The sequence below is a fragment of the Notamacropus eugenii genome, chromosome 7 (genome assembly GCF_028372415.1).
Source record: "Notamacropus eugenii isolate mMacEug1 chromosome 7, mMacEug1.pri_v2, whole genome shotgun sequence".
NCBI lineage: Eukaryota > Metazoa > Chordata > Mammalia > Diprotodontia > Macropodidae > Notamacropus > Notamacropus eugenii.
The window spans coordinates 43,202,392-43,208,176 of NC_092878.1; positions in this window are offsets into that span (position 1 = coordinate 43,202,392).

Sequence of the window (5,785 nt, forward strand, 5' to 3'; positions counted from 1 at the left end):
GTTTTGTTTGCACAAAAGCTTTTCAATTCGATATGATCAAAATCATCTATTTCACATTTCATAATGTTCTCGATCTCTTGTTCGGTCATGAATTCCCCTCCCCATAGATCTGACAGGTAGACTATTTCTTTCTCTTTTAATTTGATTACTTCGTTGTCTGCTGCCTTTTAGCAAGATGTAGTTTTCTTCCTTATCTCTTTTAATTAGGTCTATTTTTGTTTTTACTTTGTCTAGGATCAGAATTTCTACACTGCTTTTTTATTTTTACTTAAGATGAAGCATAATAGATTCTGCTTTAGTCCCTTGCCTTTATTCTGTATGGGTCTCTATGCTTCACTGTGTTTCTTGTAAGCACCCAATTGTAACATTCTGGTTTTTGATCCACTCTGCTATCCACTTCAATTTTATGGGAGAGGTCATCCCATTCACATTCACAGTTAAGATTATTCTCTGTGTATTTCCTTCCATCCTATTCATCCTCCTCTCTGTCCTTTCCTTCTTTTCATTCTTTCCAATTTCACCAGTGTTTTGCTTCTGTCTACCACGTCCCCTGATCTACCTGCCCTTCTGCCAATCCCCACCTCATCAACCCCTTTTATTTAGTCTCCTCCCCTCCTACTTCCCTGTCATGTCAGATAGATTTCTATATTCAACTGACAGGGTATATTATTCCCTCTTTGAGCTAATGCAGATGAGAACAAGGTTCAAGTAATGTCCATTGCTACCCCCCATCTTATTCTCTACTCTAATAAGTCTTTCCCACCTCTTCATGTGAGATAATTTACCCCGTTATGCCTCTCTTTTCTTTCTGCAGCCATTGTACTCCTCTTTTTCATCCCTCAAATTTTTGTCATTTCCTCAAATTTCCCTAATACCCATATCATCTGTCGATGCATATTCCTTCTATCTATACTGTTACTGGAACATTATTTTAAGAGTTACAAGTATCATCTTCCCATGTAGGAATGTAAACCATTTAAATCTATTGAACTCCTTATGTTGTTTTTTTGTTTTTCTTTTTACCTGTTTATCCTTCTCTTGGGTCTTGATATTGGAGTAAAATTTTTGGTTTGTTTCTGATCTTTTCCTCATGTAATCTTGAAATTCTTCTATTTCACTGAATAACCATTTATTCCCTTAATGCATTACGCTTAATTTTGCTGGGTAAGTGATTCTTAACTCTAGTCCTAGCTCTTTGCCCTCCAAAATATCATGTTCCAAGACCTCAAGTCTTTTAACATTGCAGCTACCAAGTCTTGTGTGATCCTGATGGTAACTCCCCAATATTTGAATTGTTTCTTTCTGGCCATTTATAGTATTTTTTCTTGACCTGATAATTCTGAAATTTGGCTATAATGCTCCTGGGGATTTTTATTTTGGGATCTCTTTTCTGAGATGATTGGTGGATTCTTTTATTACCTATTTTGCTTTCTGGTTCCAGGACATGAGAGCAGTTTTCCTTGATAATTTCTTGAAAGATGCTTTCCATGTTCTCCTTTTGATTATGGCTTTCAGGTAGTCCAATGATTCTGTTATTGTCCTTCCAGAATTTATTTTCCAGGTCAGCTTTTTTTTCCCCTTGAGGTATTTTACATTTTCTTTCATTTTTTCATTCTTTTGGATTTACTCAGTTGATTCATGATGTGTCATAAAGTAATTAGTTTGTCCAGTCCTAACTTTTAAAGTACTGTTTTTCTCAGTTGGCTTTCATAATTTCTTCTCCATCTGTCCAATTGTACTCCTTAACAAATTGCTTTCTTCAGTGGTTTTTTGAATCTCCTTTTCCATTTGGTCTATTCTACTATTTGAGCAGTTTTCCAAGCTGTTGAGTCTTTTTTCATAATTCTCTTGCACTACTCTCATTTCTTTCCCCATTTTCCTTCTACTTCTTTTATATGATTTTTAAGCTCCTTTTATGAGCTCTTCCATGAGTTCTTTCTGGATGTGAAACCACTTCCCATTTTTCTTTGGGGTTTTGCCCATAGGTGTTTTGACATTGTTGTCCTCTTCTGAGTTTGTGCCTTGGTCTTCCCTGTTGGCATAACAACATTCTAAGGCCAGATTCTTTTTTGTTTTTGTTGTTGTTGTTTGCTCATCTTTTTTGGTCCTTTTCTTTTGAATTGGAGTACTGCTTCCAGGATGGAAAGGGCTCTATCTCAGGCTTCTTGTGACAGTAGCTGCAGGTTCTGGCTGTTTACCTGGTGCTTCACTAACGTTGTCCTGAGGCAGCCATATCTGGTGCTGTGTTGAATGGATGAGGAAAGGGGTGGCTGCTGCTGCTGGTGGCTGTAGGGGTTTAGCAGCTTACTATAATGGCAAAGTAGGATCCTTTGCTGTTTTTGTTTTAGTTGGTTGGTTGGTTGTTGTCCGTCTTCGCAGAGGGTCAAAATGACATCATCATTATAAAGTATCATGACTGTGGCTGATTAGACCAATATGGCCTTGGAATGCTCTACCACAGGTTGGGCACAGATAGTCCATGTTATATTTAGAGTGGATATCCCACATTTTCACATTCTGCATTTGCTGTCTCAAAGAGTTTGAGTAAAGTTTGCTTTAATCAAAGAGCACAGCACCCTTTCTGATGTGGGTATGCCATGCTGAGTGGTCCTGTGCCAGTGTCTCTCATGTTCCTCAGTCAAATCTAAAGTTCTTGAGAGAGACCTTGAGAATGTCCTTGTATAGTTTCTTCTGGCCATCATGTGATGTCCTGCCTCTTGTGAGTTGTTTTTTTTTTTTTTTTTGAGTTTTTGTTTTAGCATAATCAAGAAGTATAATGCCTCCATTTGTCCCAGGATCCATGGCCATTTAGATTTCAAGACCAAGGATCCTGGAAGGAAGGAGTATGATGGCAAGCAAAGTGGGATCTTTTGCTGTTTTTGTTTTAACATAAAGCAGTGCCTCTGATTGAATCTTGCCCTTATCAACCAAGAGCCTTTAGCAGGAGCAAAGTACAGAAACAAGTTTCTTTAACTAGAAACAGTGTGTATATTTGTATTGTTGATGTGATTAAATATCTTCTCCACCCATTAATGAGCTTGCCCATTAAGGGGAGTTTGATTAGGGAAGATTTGTAAGAAGACTCACACCTTTTGTTAATGAGGCACTGCTTCTCAAGAGTTGGAATACTCTCTAGCTCTAGAAAAGGTATAAATACTCTAAGGGTGATGTTTTACTTGGGACTTAATTTTTGGAAGAAAGTTTGTGAGCCAGATCAGACTCTGGGAAGCCACTAAGCAGCCCCCCAGCTTTGAAAACCCATATCTTGGTGCTTCCCTCTCTGGCAACTATGCAGACAGTTGGACCTATTTGGTGATTTGTGATATATGTATTACTTATGTCAGACAGTTCGAAAGTGGTTTCTGATGATTTCCTAAACTAAGTGAATCATATATGTGCTTGATTACAGTGATTGTTAACCCCTCAAAAGTTGCCTTTCCTTTTAGCAAAACAGATCAAAGAATCTGTGATAGCAAGCCCCTCCTATGTTTGTTAGGGTACTTACTAATACACTTACCTGGTCCTGAGCCAGAGTCCTACAAGTGGTGTCCGGCATGTGCTGAATCCTGGTGGATTTTTTCTGTATTTCTCTAGAACTATACTGAAGTTATACATGGAAGTCTGACCCTTGGAGGATTCCTGTTTGCCCTGGGCTGCATTGAAGCACATGGTTTTCCAGCACTGCAGGACACCTGCCCACCCATAGATACCTTGAAGCCTGGGGTCATCCTCAGAGCTGTAGTCTGCCAGTTCCCACATACTAAGGCATGTGGGAGATCATGTTGTTAGCTTTTGCTTCCTTTTCCTCACTGGGGCCTGCTGTAGGATTTCTATTCTATGCATATTGATTTCACTGGATGGGAGGGATAATTATTTTTATAAATAACTATATTTTCCCATTACTTTATTAGTTGGTGTTTAGGAGAATGTAGGAAAGATAACCAATATAATTGAAATGTTTAATACAATAAGTCCCAGTCTCTTTAGTGCATGCCCAGTGACTAAAGTGGTGTCAACATGGTAGGTTTTGATATACATATAGATTTCCTGGGTGTTGCTCAAGCCACAGGGATCTGTGACCTTGAGAATTTAAAGGGAGTTCCATCTTAATCTCCACAAATCTCTTCATTTCAACAGTGAAGACACTGAGTACCCCTTTGAAAGAAAACTGGGAAGGCTGCATAACTTGACTTTTCTTGTATTCATTTTCCTCCTTTTTTCTTTCTTTCTTCTTCCCTACTATTCTATTCCTCCTGGTCTCATTTCCCTACCCTTTCTTCTTCCACTTTTTTCTTCTTCCTATTTCTTTCCTTTTTTTAATGAGTCAGGGAACCTTAACCATTATTACCTCAAAGAAAGGGTGGAATTTAGCCATGTCCACAAACCTTTGTTGACTGGGATTTAGTTAAAAAGTAAATGCTACCAAATTTATAAGGGGCTATTTACTTGTATGTTATCAGGAAGTTTATTCTATAATCATGCATTGGAGTTGAGAATGCAGAAACACACTTTAAGGTGGAGAACCACTGTTGAAATTCAGCCACTGGTGACTGAAGTCACCAAGTTAATACAGATTCTAAAAATAACATTGATCTTAACTTCTAAGGGTGTTAATCAATAACATCTTGTCCGTACTCCCCCAGCCCAAATAATTGTACTTGCTGAATTTTCTGTTCTCCCTGTATATTACATATTATTTTGATGTCTGATGACAAAGCTACTAATGCATTATTGGAATGCATCATCTTTGTTAATAGAAATTTTACTTTTGTTTTATGTGTTCTTCAGAATTCTATAAGATAATTTGTGTCAATATATACTGTTCATGAAATGTCAATAATACTTCTGTCACTGTGCTCCAAAACTGGTCCCTGATTTCATGTTAACCTAATTGCTGGGAGGTTATATACATAAAACTAATATCTCAAACAGGCCAACCAAATAATTAAAGTGTAATGATTAATTATTTGAATAAAGTGTAATATGTAAAGATGCTCATAAAAGCAGTCAGTTTTTGCTTAGGTTACAACAGATAGAGAGGACAGGAAATAAAATCAGAGTTCCAGATAGTCTCTGTGATAACTTGCACAGAACCTCATTGCTACCCAAAAAACACAGCTAGGTGTCTCACTGGTTTAGAGTATGGAGCCTGGACTCGGGAAGACTTTACATCCTTAGTATAAATATGGCCTCTGCCACTTGCCAGGTATAACTTTGGATGTCACTTAACCTTATTTTCCTCAGTTTCCTCATCTTTAAAATAAGTTGGAGAAGTAAATGGCAATCCATTCCAGTATCTTTGCCAAAAAAAAAAAAAACTCTAAATAGGGTCACAAAGAGTTGAATATAACTCAAAATGACTGACTAACAATTTCCAAAGAGATAATAAGTAAAACAGTTTCAAAGTTCAAAAGAAGCTTATATTTTTCAGATTTAGAAAAATATTGAACAAGACACAAACTTAAGTCCTAATCTATCAACAAATTTGTTTGGTATCAAAAGCATTCTGAAAGTACTCCAAAAAGAAAAATGAATAGGGATTGGTAAACAGTAGAGTTTTCAAACTCTAGACAAATGAAAATGACATAGTCTTAATGAAATTATATGTTGCATTACTAAAAAGTGTTTTGTGAATATTTAGAAAGTCATATGGTGAAAGAGTGATTACTATGAAATAGCATGAGCTCACTAAGATCAAGCTATATATAATAGGTAAACTTATTTTTCTTATTTTATTGATAAGAATAATGTTTTAGATTTCTTTTTTTTCAAAAACTGGACTTAT